At 37.2% G+C, this 23698-nt stretch overlaps 1 protein-coding gene and 2 pseudogenes across 8 annotated transcripts in view; 1 reads left to right on the forward strand and 2 right to left on the reverse strand.

The window, feature by feature from the left end:
- The window catches only part of LOC147363286 (uncharacterized), a 201665-nt gene that overhangs the window by 42132 nt on the left and 135835 nt on the right, over positions 1–23698 (reverse strand). The window lies entirely within an intron of this gene.
- LOC147363287 (small ribosomal subunit protein uS8 pseudogene) lies at positions 10672–11084 on the forward strand (annotated as a pseudogene).
- On the reverse strand, positions 12236–12651 carry LOC147363288 (small nuclear ribonucleoprotein E pseudogene; annotated as a pseudogene).

The following is a 23698-nucleotide window of genomic DNA, read 5'->3' on the forward strand; positions in this document are numbered from 1 at the left end:
CAACATGCATAAGATTGATTTAATTTTTAAAAGTTTTATTCTATATACAAAATTTAAGATTTTTCTACTTTTATATAGATCTTGGAACTGTTGATCTAAGACAGTAGAATAATACAGTATCCCACAGTTTTCAAGCTGTCCTCTCCACTGATGTATTACATTTCATTTCACTAGCTAATGTTTATGACTAATTAATATAAGACTGCATTCAGTTTAAGAACTAAAGGTATGGACTTATTTTAACATTTCACAAGAATGCAGACTTTTTCTCTAAAAGATGGCCTTTTTTAAACTAGAGATTTAGCACCTCTATCTTTTGGTCATCGTTCATAAGTTGTTCCAGTCCCCATAATTTATTAGTGGAAATTATGCTTGGTTTTGCAATAACCCATTGCAGATTGTAAATGGGATTACTTTTCACTAAGTGTAAATAAAAGATGCCAATTGTTACTACATATTTTATCAATGATAAATTAACTGTAACTACAAGTGAGCTCACTTTTTGAAACAAAAAGCCTGAATTTTTTTAATGGTCAAAATAGGAGATGGCTTCTCTGTCAAATACTTATCACATACATTTAAGCTGATCAGAATTCTCCCAACTGTCAAATTATAAATCACTGTCAAAAAACAACAAATTAATTCATTTTCAATTTACAAAATAATTGGAGTAATTACAATTGAATAGAATTTGTTGAATATAATGTGACTAGTCAGTACCAGTAACAAATAAGCATCTGTATTATTTACAGGCAGAAATAAAAGGGTTACTTATTTTTGTGGAAGATCAACTTCTTTTTAGCTCTTCTTCTCTAAGTAGCACATGGGCCTCAACAGTTCATTTTTTCTCTCACTTTTCAAATAAGATAAAGTAAAAATCTGATTTCAAAAAAAATTATAAACTAAGCATACCAAGCATGGTATCTTACTTTAGTAAGATAAACATGATGAACAGGACAACATAGTAGGTGCTCATGAGATATACCTAAAAATTAAAAATATAGGTATAAAATAGTTTAGCACCACCAGTTTAACTACATTTTTAATGGAGAAAGACACAGTGTAGTAAATTTCACTGCTGCTGCTGCTGCTGCTGCTGCTAAGTCACTGCAGTCGTGTCCGACTCTGTGCGACCCCATAGACGGCAACCCACCAGGCTCCGCTGTCCCTGGGATTCTCCAGGCAAGAACACTGGAGTGGGTTGCCATTGCCTTCTCCGAAATTTCACTTAATCATTATAATTCTTTGACCAAGTTTCTACATACACTTGTAGTATTTCTAATTTTTCTATTTTATTTTTACTTTCTATACTATTTTCATTGTAATTACTTCTTTGGGGGGTAAGTTTTGCAGTGAAGCTTTTATCATTTTATGAGATTTTTATATACATCAAATGTTACTTCAGTCATTCCAAATTTTCTTTTCATGACCATTTTTTTCATATCAAGTAAACATTTTGCCATCTCAGTTTTGTCAGTATTTTATTCTTCTGTTAAATTTTGTAAATAACATATTTTATAATGTGAAGTTTTAATAACCGTCATTGTTATTTATTATTAATTCTTTACATATATAACATTCATTGTGATCTTGATTAAAAAATAACTGATTGCTTTGTTGGTTCATGATAATGAGTAATTTCTCTCAGATAATCCAGCATTGACGTAATTATTAACGGTCAACCAGTTGTATGGTTTGTATACTTCTAATCACCTTTGTATTCCATGAGCTAACTGTCTACATCCTACATCATTGAGTGAATTATCTTGATCAAGTTGTTTAACCTGATGACCTGGTTGTTTCTGTTTTCTAATTTATAAAATCAAAGTTATAATAGTGCATACCTTATAAATTGAGAAAATACATGCAAACCATCTAAAACAGAGTCTGGCACCTAGAAATCAATAAACACAGCTATCATACTTTTCACTTTTGTTATTGGTGTTAAGTAAAAAGCAGAAGGATCAAAGTGTTGTTGATATCAATGTAATGGAGTCAAAATGGTAAGATCAAAGCAGCAAAATTAAAATGTGGGATCAAAATATCCTGTTTTATTTACACCTAGTGCCTAACTCTCTTTGAAAGAAGAAACTTTCATTATTACATTCTCTATCATAATTTAGCAACCATTTTACTGTCTTAGGAATGACTATATTTAGTTCATTTAAGTAAAAAATAAAATACAACACTATGCAATTCATAGCAAAGACTTCTACCTCCTAGTGACTTGTTTTTGGCTATAACAACCGCTCACAGTTCCTAAAAATTGCAATACGTGTGTTAACTCACTAATGTATATAGAGGCAAACATCCTCAGTGAAATACTAGCAAAACAGAATCCAATAACACATTAAAAGACTGATACAATATGACCAGGTGGGATTTATCCCTGGGATGCAAGAATGGTTCAGTATGTTGCTGTTGTTGTTCTTCTTGTTGTTGTTGTTGTTCAGTTGCTAAGTCGTGCCCGACTCTTTGCAACCCCATGGACTGCAGCACACCAGGCTTCCCTGTCCTCCACTATCTCCTGGAGTTCAGTATAAGAAAATCAATTAATGTGATAACCTACATCAACAGAACAAAGAATTTAAGTCACATGATTGTCTCAGTAGATGCAGAAAAAAAGTGTTTGACAACATTCAACACTCTTACATGATAAAAAACTCTCAACAAACTAGGAATAAAGGGAAATACCTTTACATAATAAAGACTATATATGAAAACTCCATAGCTAACATCATACTCAATGGTGACGAAATGAAAATTCTTCCTCTAAAATCAAGAATAAGACAAGGATGCTCAGTCTTACTACTTCTATTTAACATGGTACCGGAAGTTCCAGAGCAACTAGATAAGAAAAAAATAAAATACATGCAAATTGCAAAGGGAGAATTAAAATTATCCCTGTTTTCAGATATCATGATCTCATATACAGAAAACTCCAGACATTTAAAAAAATGTTAGAATTGATACAGGAGTTCAGTAAAACTGCAGGATACAAAATAAATGTACAAAAACCAGTTGCATTTTTATACACTAGCTAGAAAGGAAATTAAGAAAACAATCACATTTTCATTAACACCAAAAAGAATAAAATATTTAAAGATAAATTTACCTAAGGAGGTCAAAGATTTACATACTAAAAACTATAACACATTGATGAAGAAAATTAAGAAAGGCAAAAACAATGGAAAGACACCCCATATTCATGTATTGGAACCTTAACACTGCTAAAACATCTGTACCCAAAGTGATCTACAGATTCAATGCAATCCTTATCAAAATTCCAAAGACAATTTTTATAGAAATGTGAGATACAACTCTACAATTTATAAGGAACCACCAAAGGTCACAAATGGCCAAGTCAATTTTAAGAACAAAGGTTGAGGCATCACTTTTCTGATTTCAAAATAGATTATGAAGCTATAGCAATCAAAAAAGTATGGTATGAGTATGAAGACAAATAGACCAATGGAACAGAATAGGGCCCAGAAATAAACTCACACAGATATAGTCAACTGATCTTCAACAAAGATTTCAAGAACACACAATGTGGAAAGGATAGTCTTTTCAACAAATGACTTTGGGAAACTGAATGTTCACATTCAAAAGAATGAAATTGGACCTTTTTCTTACGCCATTAAAAAAAAAAAAAGACTGAAATAGAAACCTCAAAAACCTAACACTCCTAGAAGAAACATAGGGGAAAATCTTCATGACATTGGTTTTGGCAATGATTTCATGACTATGACACCAAATGCACAGGCAACAAAAACAAAATTAAAAACTAGGGCCTCATCAAATTAAAAGACTTCTGCTTAGCAAAGGCAACAATCAACAGAGTGAAAAGCAATCTATGGATTGGGAGAAAATATTTGCAAATCAAATATCTGATAAAGAATTCATCTACCAATAGATACAAGGAAATCCTTCAATTCAACAACAACAACATCCCACTAATAATCTGATTTCAAAAATGGGCTTAGCCCATTTTTAAAACATTGTAAAAAAAATAATGTTTTATAGTAAACATCACCTGTCCAAGGGAGGCCTGGCGTGCTGTGGTTCATGGGGTCGCAAAGAGTCGGACATGACTGAGCGACTGAACTGAATTGAACTGAACAACTGTCCAAAAAGAAAATGGGCTAAGGACTTGAATAGATATTTCTTCAAAGATATAAAAATGGTCAACAGGTATACAGAAAAAGTGAGTGTTCATCATCACTGATCACCTGGGAAATGTAAATCAAAACCACAAGGTATTATCTGATACCTGTCAGAATGACTATTATGATAAAAGGCAATAAGAATTGGCAGGGATATAGAGAAACTGGAACAGCTGAACACTGTTAGTGGGAATGTAAAATGGTGTAGTCACTGTGGAAAATATTATGAAAGTTTCTCAAAAACTTAAAAATAGAATTACTGTTATGATTCAGCAATCCCACTTCTGGGTATACATCCAAAACAACTGAAATTAGGATCTCAAAAAGGTATTAGAACTTCCATATTCATTGCAAAACTATTCACAACAGCAGAGGTAGAAATAACCTAAATGCCCATTGACAAAAGAATGGATTTTTTAAATGTGGTATACCCTTACAATGGAATACTCTTCAGCCTTTTAAAAAAAAGAAATTCTGCAATATTTGACAATATTGTGGGCCCTTAGGACATTATGCTTAAATAATCCAGGTACAGAAAGACTAAAGAGAGTAAGAAATGGCAGTCCACTCCAGCATTCTTGCCTAGAAAATCCCATGGACAGAGGAGCCTAGAGGCCCACACTCCATAGAGTCACAAAGAGTTGGACACAACTGAGCAACTGAGCATAGAAAGACAAATATTTCATGATTCTACTTATATGAGATATTTAAAATAGTCAAATTCATAAAACCAGAGACTAGAATGGTGGTTACCAGGGGTTAAGAAAGGAAGAAAATGAGGAGTTTTTAATCAACAGCCATACAATGTTAGTTAAGATGAAAAAGTTCCAGAGATCTGTACAATATTTGTGTCTATAGCCAACAATAATGTATTGTAAACTGAAAATGTGTTAAGATAGTAGATCTCATGTTAAGTGTTCTTGCATTAATAAAATAAAACAGAAAACATATCTCAGTTTTAAATGCTTGAGAACCTCCAATAATTCACAGGCTGCTTATTATAATAACAAAGTAAGTATTTTTGACATGGAAGTCTGATCACCTTTCCGATCTTCTCCCCAAAGCATTTTGATGGCTCCCCATTGTGGCTCAGATGGAAAAGAATCTGCCTGCAATGCAGGAAACCTGGGTTCAATCCCTGGGTTGGGAAGATCCCCTGGAGGAGGGCATGGCAACCCCCTCCAATATTCTTGCCCAGAGAATCCTCATGAACAGAGGAGCCTGGCAGACTGCAGTCCATGGTGTTGGAAAGAGTTGGACAAGACTGAGCCACTAAGCATAGCCACAGCCCCATTGTTCTTAGGATTAAAGAACATGGCCTTTGAGACTCTGGATGATCTGGGCTCAGCTGCCCATCTTCATATTAGCCCCTCCTGCTGCCTCATCCTCACTCTATTCCAGATTCCCTGTCCCTCTCTTTCCCTGTCCCCCATCATAGAGCTTTGGTACTTGGCCACAGCCTCTAGGGAATGGCTCACCCCACTCTTCAACCGAGTAACTCCACTTCTTTCAGATCTCCCACCTCACAACTATGTCAAACCCACCTATTTTATGCTCTAATAGCTCCCTTGGACCGCAAGGAGATCCAACCAGTCCATTCTGAAGGAGATCAGCCCTGGGATTTCTTTGGAAAGAATGATGCTAAAGCTGAAACTCCAGTACTTTGGCCGCCTCATGCGAAGAGTTGACTCATTGGAAAAGACTGTGATGCTGGGAGGGATTGGGGGCAGGAGGAGAAGGGGACGACAGAGGATGAGATGGCTGGATGGCATCACGGACTCGATGGACATGAGTCTCGGTGAACTCTGGGAGTTGGTGATGGACAGGGAGGCCTGGTGTGCTGCGATTCATGGGGTCACAAAGAGTCAGACACGACTGAGCGACTGAACTGAACTGATATCATTTTGAATATATTTGTGTGGTTATGTGATTACCATCTTTCTTTCCCACTGGATTCTAAACTCCATACCTGGTTTTACTCACCATTGTTCACCACTGTTTAACAGTGTGCCTGGAACAGAGTAGGTGCACTATGAAACAAATGAACGGCCTCAACAAAATAAGCAGATTTAAATTATATTTATCATTTGTGATATATAAATGTGTAGTCTCCCAATATGTAGTTCCCATTTGGGGCACATTCGCATAGAGGAAGCAGGTTTTTCACCCTGAATAAAGCCCTCACCACAGGAATCCAAGGAGAGAGCATGAAGAACTTCAGAGATCAATGACATCTAATTCCCTAGGGAGGGATTAAAGTTACCATACTGGTAGGGAAAGCCAGGAGGTACTACAGCAAGGCATGTTAACTGCATTAGGAGTTATTCTTGCCACAGCTACTCTCCCTTCTGAGAGTTCCTCTCTTCTCAGATATTATAAGGATTTCTGACCATCTAACAATATTGATCTTTTGACCTCTCTGAAAAGAGCCACAATTTTTTATAGCTTGGAAATTGTTTCATCTGTTTTTCAGCTCACCATAACCTAATTTCAAACTATAATATTTGAAGGAGAATCTAAACATGCAAAAAAAAGTTTAAATGATACACAAATCTCAAGAGTATCTCTTCATGGAATCATGGTGTCCTAAGAGTGGAATGGACCTACAAGAGGTCATAACCCATCACCTTTCACACCTGCAACCATGAGTCACTCCAACCTTCTCTCCTGAGTGTTCCCTTAAGCTAGGGCAATCTGTCCCATATAGTTTAAGAAGACTTGGCATAGAACTTCATGAAAGGTCTGTGATAAAAGAGCAAAGAAGGTTATATCTCTCCACAAAGATGTAGAGAAATAGGAAGAGATGGAGCAGAAAAGGGAGGCTATGTGGAATAGGAGCTGGGAAATGAATAACAGGGGAAAAAAAAAGCATTAGGGGAAAACTGAAAATTAAAAAGAATTCTGGAAACATGCACAAATTGAGATAGCCCAGGATATGAGTCAGAGAGACTTGATTAAAAAAAAAAAAAAAAAGACAACCAAGAAAAATAAGGAAAATGAAGATGGCTTTGCTGTTTTTGTTATTGTTGTTCTGTTGTTCTCTTAGCATAAGTTTACAGTTACTAAACAATGCAAAATTAGAATTGTAATAATGTGCTATATGTGAGGGAACTCAATTTTTCGAGGTAAAAAATGCAATCAGCCAAGGATATGTGCAAACCAGAAGAAAAGATTCAAGATGTAAGATGCAAAATAAAGCATACCTTACATCTGTTTTTTTTTTTTTTAAGAAATCACATTGAACAGCTAAGATTCCTTTCAAAATGCTTAATATTCCTTCTCTTCACCAGCTTCCTAACAGTGTGTTCACCCACATATCCCAATGTTGGTGGCACATAAAACAAACCTTTCATAAAAGTCAGAAATAAAAATATATATATATCAGGAGGTTCCTGATATTGGCAAGACTCCAATTCACATATACTCTTAGGCTAGACCCACTAACATTAAGAAGCCAATTTGCTCTTAGTTCAGTAATGGAGAAGGTTCTACCAGCCTTGGTTTCCATGTACTAGGGTACTCTCTATAAGGAACAAGACATCTCCAACAGATCTTCAGAATTCTTTTATGGAATATTGCTGCAAGGTGTGTAAACTCTTCCTGACTACCAGTCTACAACAAGGCAGTAACTGAAGTATCAGAAGACGGTGAAAATTTGGCTCACTGTATTTTTGACCAATAGCAGTGTAAGAGCTTAAGAAAGAATGTACTATTCATGACTGTGAAACCTACAGCAGGGAAGCCATCTCTTAGGACAAAACACTTGCATACAGTAAAGGACATTCTGCTCCTCAGGAAGATCTAGTGCTGATCAACAATAAAGCAAATAAGGGCTCTGTCAAAACAAACTAACAACCACTCTTTGAAAGGGACAAGGTGCAAATCATATAGAATAATCTTAGCTGAAAAATGTCAAGAAGGAGGCACAGTAACTCCCTTTCTGCCAAAGGCTGACTCCCTGGGAGGAACTCCCAGAGCAGTCTTCAAGTCTGTTGACTTGTTTTTTCAAGCTATTAATGTAACTCGCAGCTACATTGGTTTGTTTTGTTGTTGTGACATGGTCTCCATAGATGTGCATTGAAATTGTGCCCAGCTGCACTGAAGCCAAGAACCATGCAATCTGGAGGTTGTGCAAGCAAGATTACAAGGCTCCAAGGTATCCAGTGCCTGCGCTGCTCATCTCTTCCACTTACCTCGAAGCTTGGCTTGTCTAGCCTGGGCAAGGGAATGCTGCACTGGGACCAGATCCAAGTGCTTTAGGAAAGTGGCTACATTTACAGGGAAGGAAGAGAGTTTTATCTTCACATCAGGGCTTTATTTGCATGCCTAAGGAATGGTCAGCTTAACCAGGATCAGCTTAGTGCCTGTTTGTTTTTAGTTGTCCCTCTTCCTTTTTGTATGGAGCCCAACTTTCTCATCTTTAGTCCTCTCAGGAGTCCATTACCCTTATGTTTTCTTCATCCTCTGTCAATCTCAGGAAATGTATTTGCAAGAAATAACTTGATCAATTCATTCACACCAAACTTAGAAAATAAAAACACAGGGGGAAAGATAGAGGGCATCCAGTTAAATCTGAATTTCACATAAACAATTACTATTTTTTAGTGCAACCATGTCTCATCCAACATTTGGGACATATTTATATTAAGATTATTTACTGTTTATTTGAATTTCAAAATTAACGTTTGTCCTATACACTAAATAAGTAAATGACTACATGAAAGAGTAAATGGCTTATGATGTTTTTACCTCTGCCAAGGCTACTGTCTGAATTTTAACTTAGGGTTAAAGTCCCCATAGCTCTAACTAAATTAATAATTAGGAGATCTTAGCAACAAACTAGAAGAAAAACATACTGTACCAGGTAAGCAATCACTTATTATGCCCAACCATAAGGAGTCACATTTTCTAAAATTAAAAGACTACAACCTAGAGGCAGAAAGCATCACTTGATTTTTACCTGCTTGTACTTAAGGCTATTTATCAATGTTTATTTCAAATCAGATAATATGATTGTTCACATTAATTGGTGCTTTATTCTTCTAGATGGAGAGAACACAATTTAAAGATGCAAACCTCTGCACCAAAATATCTGTTCTCACACTATCTTCCATGAACTGGAGACATACATGGAGTTAGTTGAACATCCTAGGCCTCAGCTCATATCTCATCAACGAAGACGTTACATGCCATATCTATCAACAAAGCCAAGCGTGAATACATATTCTTGAAGTTCTCAGAAAACCTATAGTTAGGGTCAGAGAAAAGGAAAAATATATGAAATTAATGGTAATCAAAGAGAAAATAGGAAGGAGAATTGAAAAAAGAAAGAAGAAAATTATAAATACAAATATCAAAAATGTAAAGGGAGTGAAGAAGACTCTTGGACCAACCCCAATTATCTAGAATAGGTGGCTACCTCCTGGTGTGAGTTAAGTTCTGGGAAGATCCCTGTGGAAAATACTAGAGATAAGCTCATTTAACATCTGTTCCAACCTCCTTCTGCAATGCCTTCTTATGTATTACAGAGGCTAATAAACAAAACTGCCTTTTTCCACACTTTCTTATAACTAGGGTTCTAGATATGCTATAGACTCCATTATTAGATTCACTTTCAGAATGGGAATTCAGACTCTGTAAAGCAAGGAGAGAGACTGGACATGAGGCATCGTTCTGCTGCTGCAGATGGAGTATTAATTCCCCAGTTTAGCAGAAGTGGTTTCCTGACCACAGCTTCTCTGTTTGACAGGCAGCATCCAGATCAAGACAAGTACAGCAGTTTCTATGATGATTCAGTTGTGATGTGGCCTCAGGATTTGTTTCTGGAAGCTCCCCAGCCTAGATTCTATTTCTTCTACCCACAGACCCGTTCTGTAGACCATTGAATACCCTGTCATTAATACATTTCAGCTTAAGCCAGCTAAAGTGGGGTCTGTTCTCTGCAACTGAGCACTAACTAAGACAAGCTGCTACTACCAAAATATCTACTTCAGTAGCCTAATGGTTCTCAACTTGGCAATGTCTGGAGACATTTTGGGGTCACATATAAAAGGAAGATTACTCTTGGCATCTAGTGAATAGAGACCAGATACTACTAAACATTCCACAATGCACAGAACAACCCCCACAACAAAGAACTGTTCAGTCCAAAACGTCAATAGTGCCAAGACTGAGAAACCCTTCCCTAGCCTAGAATCAACGGCACCCCACTCCAGTACTCTTGCCTGGCAAATCCCATGGATGGAAAAGCCTGGTGGGCTGCAGTCCATGGAGTCACTCAGAGTGGGACACGACTGAGCGACTTCACTTTCACTTTTCACTTTCATGCATTGGAGAAGGAAATGGCATCCAGTGTTCTTGCCTGGAGAATCCCAGGGACTGCGGAGCCTGGTGGGCTGCTGTCTATGGGGTCTCACAGAGTCGGACACGACTGAAGTGACTTAGCAGCAGCAGCCTAGAATCAAATTTGAAAGTTAATCATTTAAAATATAGTATTTGCCTCTTTCTGCCATCTTTCCATGCTGCCATAATGGTGTGCATGAATGTCCTGGCTGATACTCTCAAGAGTATCAACAATGCTGAAAAAAGAGGCAAACACCAGATGCTTATAAGGCTGTGCTCCAAAGTCATCATCAGGTTTCTAATTGTGAGGATGAAGCATGGTTACATTGGCGAATTTTAAATCATCAATGATCACAGGGTTGGGAAAAAATTGTTGTAACATACAGGCAGAATAAATAAGTGTGGAGTGATCAGCCTCAGATTTGACGTAAGACTCAAAGATCTAGAAAAATGGCAGAATAATCTGCTCCCATCCCATCAGTTTGGCTTCACTGTACTGAAAACCTGAGCTGGCGTATGGACCATAAAGAAGCAAGACAAAACACTATAGGGAAAACACTTGGATTCTTTTTCTAGGGATGTAATACAAATAACATGCCTCAAAGGACAAAAAAAAAAAAAATACAGTATTTGCAATATGTTGGTTTAACAAGAACTCTTTCACAATGCAAATGGTCCCCAATAAATTACAGGTAAAGTTTTTGTTCTCTGCCAATGTAGTACTGAAAACCACATTCTCTTTCACACTGTAATATTTCTGCAATCATGTCATGACCTAAAAGGTATGCTTTTAATGTAGTGATTTTTTCCCTATCGACAAACAGAGTTGACTATTTGTAGTCTCAACCCTACCTCTTCAACACAATCAATGCAGTGCTTTTCATTGGTTTAAGCATGAGGTCCAGACATCAATATTTCTTCAATGCTCCTTGCAGTCAGGGTCAAGAACCACTAATTCGGAGCATTTTAAAGATTTTGGACCCCTGAAGATAGAGAAAAGGAAATAAAAGGGATGCCACTAGGAAAGATAAGCAAAAGGTGATGGCAGACAACCAGACAGACTTCAGAACCTTGCTCTTCCACCCAAGACCAAACAATCACCAAAAAATGTGCTAACACTCCAGCCTTATAGTTCTTGAGTAACTTTCAGGAGCTCTCTGGGACCCAAAGAAAATAACAAGTGGAGAACTGAACTAATAATTGATCCTGACAAAAATAAATGGAAGATGCTTTCATCTACTCCAAACTCAGTGCGTATTTTTCTCAGCACATATGTCGAAGCAAGCTGTATCCTACAAATATATTTCCTATATTTGTAAACATCTCATTCCCCTGTAAAGTCTAGCTCCTCCCTTGAAGGAAGAGGTGCTCTATAAACATTGGCTAAAATGAATTAAATATACCCCCTAAACATGCTTCTGACTTAAAATGTATAGGGAAGAGATACTAGCCCTCTTTAAAGGAGAGAACAAAAATTTAAGAGAAAATAGTAAAAGGAGACAAAGGAACTAGCCCACTCCAATTATCTCTTTCTCCAGCAGTGGAAGAGATCTACACAGGTCCAAATAAATTTTGCCTCAAAAATTTGCTACTACTCCAACTTAATAACCTACTACTCCATTGTTAATTTTTTTTTTTTATAAAAACAGTCCCACAGCATTTATTATAATCTGGTAATAACATAAGGGTGAGCAGAACAATATGAATACATGTTTTAGAACTACATCTCTAACAAAGGACACCTAAAAAAACCAACAGTATTGCCAAACAATTTCTCACTTCATCTGTCGCTTCTAGTTAGAGACACTTTGGAGCAGAGTAATGTTATCTCCTTTTAGCATGATCCGACCCAGTTGTTTTCTTGACTTTGTTTTAGAATGAATCTCTTCTGCGTCATCTAATATGAGGTTCATATACTCATCAAAACCAATGATACAGCCCTCTATCTGCATATTCACTTGCTCATAAAGCCACACCTGAATCCGTGATCTATTTTGCAAGTATCTGAAGATGAGATTGATGGGCTGCACCATCACCTTCTGCACCTTCTGGCCCTGGCCCCGTACGCCATGCTGGACGCTCACAAGCACCACAGTGCTCCACATTCTCTCTCAGAAAGCAACTTCCAGAACGAACCTGTTAATTTTTTAAAGTTAAAATCGACACAGTAAATTCTACAGTGTCCCCACCTGCCTCAAAACCCAGATTGTAGACTTCTAAAGCCAGATCTTGGATAAGATTTTGAAACCATGCTCTACTATACAAAAAAAGGTATGTTTAGGTGACAGTCCATAATATTGCAAAGGACTGAGTCTCAAGCAGTAAATAGAGTCTGAAGCCCAAATCCATCTTTTTAGAAACAATCACTTTCATCATTTCAGCAGAGTCAGTTTTCCTTTGTTTTACATTTATTTATTCAGAGACCTCTAAATATAAGCTGCTCTGTTGAAACAGCCTCTGGACCCAAGTACAATTAAAACATTAATTAAAATATATGATTAAAAACACCCAGCATCAAGGCTGAAACAGTATCAAATGAGCAGTCCCGTTCAAGTGTCAGTCATAGAGGATAAATCCAACTGCCAGTGACCAGTACCGTGCTCCCCCCGCCCCCACCCCACCCCTGGCTCTGCCATGGATTCCGACCAGCTGATGCTGCAGTGGACACTCTCTGCAGATGGAAGGGCACACTCAAATATTCCATTTCTTTCCCCACCCTTGATTTGGCTTCCCTGGTGGCTCCGATGGTAAAGAATCAGTTGCAAAGCAGGAGACATGGGTTTGTATTCCTGGGTCGGTAAGATCTCCTAGAGAAGGGAATGGCAAGTATTCTTGCCTGGAGAATTCCATGATCAGAGGAGATTGGCGGGCTACAGTCCAGGGGGTCGCAAAGAATCGGACATGACTGAGCAACTAACAGCTTCATTTTTTTTTCATGTTCCTCTCCTTTCATTCAGCAATAGGCTAAAGAGAAATTCACAAAACCCCCAAATCTGGGAGACACCTGGACATGGGAATTTTACATAACATTTTGGCTTTGGCAGGTCAGGAATGAAGAGTTGGAAGCCCTCAACTGAAAAGGACCCTGTACTCTGTGGGCAGCTTTATTCTTCCTGAGGTATTCTACCCTTGGTTCTGGCTCCAAACACTTCTGAATGCAGAGGTAGCAGCAAAAGTAATATGGAATACACAGTGTAGAGTCAAAGGGAACACCACAGGGACTAGCATAGATTTCAGACAATGTAGACATTTCACATTTAGGGGGTGGGGGTTCCCATCTATAAAATAGAACCTTCTACAAAATTACCATCTACATAATAGGTTATAAACCTTCACTCCCTTGTGACACAGAAAATTCCCTAAATTCCAAATGTGTTTACACAGCTAATTAGACATGAAAATTTTAAATCTAGCACAGGCCTGTTAAGAAGGTCTTGTTATATGCAGACATGTTCTGTCAAGGGTGTGTATCTAGTGAGAGATGCCATCAATGGCTAATATGATTTTATTATAAGTTCTATCCTTTTCTTAAAAGCTCACAAGTAAAAAAAAAAAAAGCAAAAGATCTTGGTTTTCTTCTTTTTTGTATGATTTTCCCACAAATCTCCCACCATAGGAAAATAGGAAAAGAGATTTGAAAGAAAAGAATAGTAGATCAATACTAGGTAGGAATAGTATTTCAAAAGTGGTGAAAGTGAAAAGTAAAAGCGAAGTCGCTCAGTTGTGTCCGATTCTATGCAATACTGTGGACTGTAGCCTACCAGGCTCCCCCATCCATGGGATTTTCCAGGCAAGAAAATCTTTGCCATTTCCTTCTCCAGTGGATCTTCCTGACCCAGGGATTGAGTGGGACCATGTTATTTTATGTTCCTCTGTATTCTGTATTATTCATTCCTCTTTTTTTTTTTTCTTTATTGACAAGTGTGCCCATATCTTATTACAAAGAGGCTACCACCAAAGAAGATAAAAATGCCTTTTATCATGCATCTGGCCCAAATTATATTTCTAGAACTCCTTTTCAATCAGCCATGGTGTTTTTCATAATTTTGTGATTTTTGTCAAATTGGCTGAATCTCACAAGCTGCCTGCTACTACATTCTGAAGTGCCAGGCTGGTATCTAAGAAAAAAAAAAAAATAACATTTTCCTTCACTCTTAACCCACAATCTGACTTCTTATGCTGAATTCAATCCCCAGCTAATTAGTTCAAGAGTAAGCAACTTTAACCAAGATTTGGTATTACTTTACTGTTTCTGAGAGCTGGACTTTCCCCAGATATAGCTCTCTTATTACCCTTTGCATTTTAAATAAGCCATTTTGGAGCATGGCTCTTGCTTTTTCTTTAATATATGCACCCCTTGGGGCTGTACTGAAGCTTGTGATGGCTCTTCGCCAGCAGTCAGGGCAACAGAATATCTACAAGATCCAGCTTTGTCCTACAGTTGGCATTCATTGTGTAGCCCCAGTTGAACAGAGAGACTGCAAGTCAATTTTCTAAGAAATTCAGGGTCCCTAATACTCTAACATAGAATCTCCCTTCACTTCCTCCATCTTGTTTGTTTTAACCATGCAGTAACATTTCCCTTATTGGTAGTTTCTGGAATAAAGTATTCCTTAGAAGGCTACCTTACAGATAACTGAAGACTTGCTAAAGTAAGAGTTTGATTAAAAAAAAAAAAAACTTTCTAAAATGTTAAATAGTTCTGGTGGGTCTCAAACAAGGTATGCCAAAAGTATTTTGACTCTTTCTTGATGAGTTAGGGTCATCTTTAAACCATCAGTTATTTTACACTGGAGTATACCCTGGCGGCTCAGATGGTAAAAAATCCACCTGCCATTCAGGAGACCTGGGTTCAAACCCTGGGTCAGGAAGATTCCCTGGAGAAGGGAATGGCAACCCACTCCAGTATTCTTACCTGGAGAATTCCATGGACAGAGGAGCCTGGCAGGCTATAGTTCATGAGGTCTCGAAGAGTCAGACACAACTAAGCAACTTACACTTTCACTTTCATAAAAAAAATAAATAATAACCAGTGCATAAAATTATTTGCCCCTACATTCAGAAGTCACTATATTTTCTTGTTTACTTTGGAAAAATTTTATATTTTTATTTCTGTCCCTTTCCATACTATCAAACTATTTCAAACTATCTGTGTTCACTTTGCATTGATGTTCACATGTCAGTTTGTAGAAGCAAACTTTGGCTACATTGCTTTCAACTTGCAGATGGCTGGAAACCCAAATAAATTTGCTGTAACAATATCTACATGAAAATTAAATCAGTTTTGAGTGGTATTGTGAAGCTCAGCCTTCTGATCTAAATGCATAAGCATCAGGATATGAATGTATAGCTGCTATTCTGGTTACTCAAAGCTATTTGAGCTCTTCATCTGTATTACACAGAAGAACATGACCAGGTACTTGTCCTTCGGTAATACTGCACACTCAAGTTCAGCAATTTGTTCACTCTCAGTGTTCTGCTCTTTCCTTCTTGTTCTTGTCTTCTCTTCATCCCTCTGGTTCTTTCTTTGAGCAATTTCCATAAGCATTAAATCATCCATTGTGATAAGGAAAGAAATCATAAAGGAAAGAGTAAAATATTTTAATCAATGCAAACTGAATCTTGATTTTGGGGAGGCAGTGGGCAGTGGTTAAATGATTGGCAGGAGAAGGATAAAAGTACATGAAAATGGAAGATTTACTTTTTAAACTTGCCTCGCATCAAAATGAAAGTATTAAATTTGGCTACGCTCACAAAAGCCTCTGACACTCATATGTGGCCATCTCCCCAGGTTATAAAATCTCAGCCTCTTTGACTAAAATCCAAACAGCTGTTGGAAACGCCTGTGCTAGGCAAAGACAACCCAGGCAAAGTTGACTTGGAGTGTCAAAAAAAATCTCATCAAAAAAAGATAAAAGTTCTTACTCAACCCTACACTTTATCATGTTGGCATTCGTTGGGGATAGGGTGACCAACTCATCCTGACTTGCCAAGGACCGTCCTAATTTTGAAACCAAAACCCCCATGTCTAGGAAACCTACTTAGTCGCAGGCAAATTGGGACATTTGGTCATCCTGATGGGAGATGATGCATCAAAGGTCTCTCATGTTTCCCCCAGCTGATCGTTTTTACCTTCAAAGCAAAACTTTTCATTTTTATAGTTAAAATTTCTAAGAATTTAAAGAGTCCTCCTTTTTTCCTTTTGCTCAGTCAGTCTCGAGAATTATTTCTTAGTAACATCACTAGCATCAATTTCCTCTTTATTATTGCCACCAACTTGGACTTTATCCCCTGATCCTGGGCTATTGTAAAACTTCCATGAAGTCTTCCTGCCTTCACTGCATTGTGCATGCCCTTCTCAGATTAATCTTTTCAAAATCTTGTTTTGCACAAGATTCAGCTGAAGTCCCACCTCTTTCATGAAGCCTTATATCTTCCCTGGCAGGAGGGGAAACAGGGTGGGAGAAAGAAGTGGCAGAAGATAGGCTTAGGAAAGATAGGGGTGCTGTGAGGCCAATGCCGGCTGCCACCTCACAGAAGCTGCTAAAGAACAAAATCAAGACAGGCCGCAGAAGGGAGAGACAGGCAAGGCACAGAGTCAGTAATCCAGAAAAGGTGGTCTGAATCAACCATCAAGCCAAGGAGGTCGAGCCTCAGACACAAATCTGCAGGGCCCATGTGGATATCCAACAGCCAGTATGCATTGTTCTCAGTAGAGTAGATGCAAGAGGGTCACATCAAGCAAATCCCTCTGAGAGCAGACTACCCCACAGCTAGTTCAAGGCAGGGCTGGCCACATGAGAAGGGGAAGGAAACTGCAGTAGGAAGAACTGCCTGTCCCACCCTTTCCACAACCAGAAGGTTCTAATTTGGAAAGTTGTTAATATATTAATGTATGCATCCCTTAAATGCAGACAGTATCTTTTAATGCTCTAAAATTCCCCACACCTAGCACTATATGTAGTCAATAAACATTTGATTTATACAGTATAAAGTGTGCTCCCATGTTCTAAAGGCCATGTGCATGGGAAACCATGAGAAGCACAAAGAAACTCCACTTCTTTTCAGGAAGTGTGGAAGTCATCTGGCTGGCTGGGGTTTCAGATGCACTAATCAGCAAATAGAGTGAACACAATTTCTCCCTTTCCTCTTTTTTAAAACTTCAGAGTAAGCCATTAACTCTCCTATTTCTTTTCATATCCTAGTTCAAATCCTAAGGGCAAGAAAAAATAATAACAAAACAAATTATCTTTCACCAAGACTCAGATCCAAATCAGCCTTATGTTTTCAAGCTACCGTGTTTATTAGTACTTGAAGTTCAACCAGAGAGAAAGAAAAATTGATCTAGTTCAGTTTCTCAACTTCAGAATTTTCCACACACATGCTAAATCACTTCTTGAGCAAATGTCATGGTGTGTCCATGCTGAGAATCCCTTTAAAATGATGAAGTCTTAAAAAGACTTTGCTAAGAATGTATTTTTCATTCGATAATACTTAGGGGGGAGAGATCCAAGTTAAAAAGAAGGACTATTATGTTAGCTTTATAAGTGTAATCACCTTTCTTTATTCATTGATCTATGAAGTCTCTTGAGTACATGACGGGGAAAAAAGCAATAGTTAAGATTTACAAATAATATGCTATTGGAAATGCCTCAAATGAGGGTCTTGTTTTAAGTGCCAAGGTAAACACCTACAACTACTAATATAAAAGGAGACCATTTTGTTTTCTATAAAAAACAAATGTCAGATGTAATTTTGAAATCTCTGGAGAAAAAAAGGAAGACTTCAAATGAATCTCTGATAAGAAACAGCATGGCATGCATAATGCTAGAAGTATTATTCATCTAAAGAAAGTGACTACCTTAAACTTTGTAAATGGTCTAAATCAGGATTTCTCAATACTATCATGAATAGTCAAGCCCTGTGGACATTTTGTACCAAATAATTCTTTGTTTTGAGGGGCTGAGCTGTTTACGGTAGTATACAGATGCAGTGGGCTTTCCTAGTGGCTCGGTGGTAAAGAGTCTGCCTGCCAATGCAGAAGACATGGGTTTGAGCTCTGGGTCGGGAAGATCCTCTGGAGAAGGAAATGGCACCCACTTCAGTATTCTTTGTCTGGGAAATCGCATGGACAGAGGAGCCTGGTGGGCTACAGTCCATGGGGTCGCAAAGAGTCTGACACAACTTAGCTAACAAACGACAACAAATGCCAGTCACAGCCCCCAACCCCTACCAGTCGTGAGAAACAAAAACGTCTCCAGACATTCCCAAATGTTCCCTGGAAGGCAAAACCATTCCCCAGTTGAACACCACTGATTAAATGAGAGAAACTTTTTTAAAAGTGAAGGCTCATAAGACAGCAGACTTAGAACACAGCAAAGAATCAGTGGTGTCAAGATGTCAAAGGGATGCTACACTAAGATAATCAGCTTAGACAAGCAGCAGAAACAATGCACAAGACTAAACATAACTGGAAAATGGAACCATAAACCTAACCAACAAGGACAAAGGTATACTGAAGAAAATGAGAATGGCCAGCATCACTTGAAAACCATTTTTCTTAAATTTTTATCTGAAAAAGCATCAGTCTGGATAAGAAAGTCAAACAATTTCACTCAGATACATACTACAAAGAATGACATTCCCTTCCCTGCCCCCTCAAAACACAAACCTCTGCTTGCCAAGTATTGGTAAGTTTATATATGCATCTGTGAATGTGAAGGGTGGCTTAGAACTCTCTGTATCTCCCACACCTAGCAGTATAGGTATTCAATAAATATTTGATTTAAATGATAATAAAAACATGCTTTCATGTTCTAAAAGGTTTTAAAGAAGACATATCAAAGAGTGGTGAAATGAATGATTTTGTACGTCTCACTTGGAAATAAGAAGCTAAAGGAAAAACCCAGACAAAGCTCAGCAGAAATATAGGAGTGGGAAAAGCAAAGGTCAAAGAGTTGAAAAGACTTGAGTTAAATCCCAGCTGCATTGGTCCTAGATAGGTGAATTAGGTTCCATTTACTCTATTGTACCCTATAGAATGAGTACAATAATCCTACCTCAAAAGACAGGATAATTACTAAGATGAAGTACACATAGTGAGGGAAAAAAAAAATCAGCTCTCTTGATCTTCTTCTCCAAGATTAATGGATTTCTAACCATAAGTGCAATATCTACCCAAGTTAATTTTCTCTTTGAAGTCAGAAAGAGAAAAATCTCAAATCATTGTGGACCTAAAACTAAGTGTTAACAAAGTCCCACACCAACAATAATAATGCAAAAAACCATCAAGGAATAAAAAAAAAGAAGACAGACCCTTGAGAATAAGTGGATAAAATATTAATAGAATACTATCAATACAAAGTCAACTTGGTAATCTTTTGAGGAAACCCTAAGGCATGAAGAGAAAATCAGAGCCAAACAACAAATAATGTCTTCTCTATTTTATAAAGTATTTAAAAGTCTACTTAGTTAATCACAGCATTTTTATTAATTAAAAAACTTTTTAATATCTGTGCTAATGTTTTTTTAAAAAAAGAAGATTAAGCTGAATATGATTAGAATTTTCTTTCAACATCTAAAAGCTTTTAAATTGAAGGTTATTTCTGGGGTCATGGATGTATTCTATTATTTCACAATTGGGTTTTGATCAAACAGATTTATCTATTTGTCATAACTGATTAATTGTTCATTTAAGATCAGTGTATGTGAAAATGTTACATTAATATATACATATGCACAGATACATATGTATGTATACATATGTATGTGTACATATACATTTGTATATATGTACTTGAGTATATATTTGTATATACAAACATATGTATGTATATATATTTATTTTAAAAACTTAAAAATTTTTTTAAATATAGCTGTAGAATTTATGTGATCTAGATCTTTTTCCTCCCCCTCAAACTGGTCTATTTTTATAAATCAATTTTAATTGTCAAAGAAAAAATAAATAATTTTTAAAAGAAAGAAAATTAGTTCACACAAACTATATAAAGAAAAAAGAAAAGTAAAAAGTGAGCTCAAAAACTTTAACTCCAAATACCATACTAAGATATAAGATATCTCTTTTGCTGTGTTTTTTTTGTGTGTGTGTCATTTTTGCTGTTTTATTTTTAATTGTCTTCTGCAAGAGAAACATATCCAAGTTACATTAGCAGTGGTTCTTACATACTTGGGAGTTAGACTAGGGATCCGTTGAATCAGAGAAGGAAATACATATAGGCATACAGGGAGAAATTTGGAATATAATTCCAGATATCTTATAGGTCAGGTTAGAAACCTTTCAACTAAAAGTTACCAAAAGGTCAAAGGCCTGTCATATCTGTATGATTATAAGAGAAATATAGGTTATTATCCTAGTAGTCAATAAAGGTGATTTCTTAGCACACATTAAATAAATAATCAAGGGAATGAGTGAATTAAGAGATTTTAGTCATATTTTAAAATTAAATTTTAGCTGATGCTGGTATATTTTCCTTTCAAGAGCTTTAGAAAAGAAACAAACACACAAATTTTCAAAGGAAAATATTAAAATCTCAAGGATAAAAATAAACAAAATTGAAAAAGGACAGAATTGAAAAGACCAATAATTGGCAACTTGGAAACAACCTTTTGTGACGCTTCTTGGGTTACAACAACCTCAGTGCCTCCTTCCCCAGTCAAACCAAGGCACCAGAAACACTGAACTCTAATGGTCACTCTTAGTGAGGAATGAACAGCCAAGGCTTGCCAGATATTTAAAGAAAAATTATAACAAATAAAGTCCCAGACAAACTCTGAGAAAAAATAATTTTCAACATCAAACTGTGTGAGGTAAAATAAAGTCCTTTCCAGACATAGATATCTCACACAAACTCGTAGGCACTCTTTTTCTGAAAGCTGCTGGGGATGTGCTCCTCTAAAGTGATAGCATAAACCAAGAGAAAGGCAGATTCAGCAGAGGAGAGAAAAAATTCTCAAGATGGTGTCAAAATGAATACTTCATAAACAGATGTGTCACAGATTTAAAAAGAAACCAATCCTGATTGAAAAGGGAAGATAAAAGATAACAGGATGAATTTCCCTAGAAAGGAAATAAAATGGACATTGCAGATTATTCTACAGATTTTATCATGTAGAAAGCTGTATTGAGAGTCACTTTACAGAAAAGAATCAGCCATAGACTCAAAAAGTTAAAAAGCTAAGCAAATGAAATTAAAAACACTTATTAACTCCAAGACAACTTAGAAGTTGTATAAGATGCAATATTCATATAAACTATATATACACTATGCTGCTGCTGCTGCTAAATCACTTCAGTCGTGTCCGACTCTGTGCCGACCCCATAGACGGCAGCCCACCAGGCTCCGCCCTCCCTGGGATTCTCCAGGCAAGAACACTGGAGTGGGTTGCCATTTCCTTCTCCAATGCATGAAGAGTGAAAAGTGAAAGTGAAGTCGCTCAGTCGTGTCCGACTCTATGCGACCCCATGGACAGCAGCCTACCAGGCTCCTCCATCCATGGGATTTTCCAGGCAAGACTACTGGAGTGGATTGCCATTGCCTTCTCCTATATATACACTATATACATATATAAACATATATAAAACATGTTTTAGTGTGTTTAATCTTTACATAGTATATATTATATTGTTTACAGTATAATCTATATATCATATAAACTATATGCCTCTTTGACTAAATACTATATGTATATATAATATAAACTATATGTACAATATATAGTATAAACTATATATATGCTATATAGTACAAACCATATACAGTATACATAGTATGCGTGTGTCCATGCTAAGTTGTACCAGTCATGTCCAACTCTGCAACCCTATGGACTGTAGCCCACCAGGCTCCTCTGTCCATGGGATTCTCCGGGCAAGAATACTGGAGTGGGTTGCCACGCCCTCCTCCAGGGCATCTTCCGGACCCAGAGATTGAACGTACCTATATTACCTCTCCTGCACTGGCAGGCAGGTTCTTTACCACTAGCGCTACCTGGGACACCCATACATAGTATAACTATTGATAATATACACAGTATAAACTACATATATCTCATATATATACAAAAATTATATAAATACACAACTATATAACCATTATAATAAATCACTGAATATGAATTCAACCAAAAATTGTGACTCTGCTATCTTGGAAGGAATGGAATGAGGAAAGGAAGTATAAGAGAGCCAAAATAAATAATTTCTAAAAATGTTTAATCAAATAATAGCAGTATATGCATAGTATTTTGATATGAAAAGCAAACATTGAATTAAATAGCTGAAGAATTTGAAAATGGTTACCTAAGGGAGTTGGGAGAGCCAGAAGGATGAGAGGCAATGTAGTAAAGAGGAATTAAAAGAACATTAGATTTTGCCTAAACCTGTTAGCATTATTTGACTTTAAGACTAAGTGCCCATATTACTGTGAAGAAAAGAAGATAATAATTTTTTATAAAAAGAAAGAAAGGAAGGGAGACAAGTGAAGCTTTACCCTTTAAAAAATATTTATATATATGTGCATGGTAAGTCGCTTCAGTTGTGTCTGACTCTTTTGCAATTGCCTGTAGCCTGCCAGGCTCCTCTGTCCATGGGATTCTACAGGCAAGATTACTAGAATAAGTTACCATGCCCTCCTCCAGGGAATCTTCCTGACCCAGGGATTGAACCCACATTTCTTATGTCTCCTGCATTGGCAGGGGGTTCTTTACCACTACAGCCACCTGGACCAAAGTAAATAATATCTAAAAATGTTAAATCAAATAATGCTGCTACTGCTGCTAAGTCACTTCAGTCGTGTCCGACTCTGTGTGACCCCATAGACGGCAGCCCATCAGGCTCCCCTGTCCCTGGGATTTTCCAGGCAAGAACACTGGAGTGGGTTGCCATTGCCTTCTCCAATGCATGAAAGTGAAAAGTGAAAGTGAAGTCACTCAGTTGTGTCCGACCCTCAGTGACCCCATGGACTGCAGCCTATGAGGCTCCTCCGTCCATGGGATTTTCCAGGCAAGAGTACTGAAGTGGGATGCCATTGAGTATGCTGTTATTTGCATGCTATTATAAACATGCTGTGGTATAAACATATTATACAACCACAGTTCTACGATAAGAAAGCAACTGCTCACAATTTTTCAGTTTGTAAAAAATTTACCCTTAGAGTTCAGGTATTCAAGTTCAAGCT

This window comes from Bos grunniens, chromosome 11 (genome assembly GCF_055505025.1).
Source record: "Bos grunniens cultivar Pamir isolate PY7600 chromosome 11, Bosgru_T2T1.0, whole genome shotgun sequence".
NCBI classification, from domain to species: domain Eukaryota; kingdom Metazoa; phylum Chordata; class Mammalia; order Artiodactyla; family Bovidae; genus Bos; species Bos grunniens.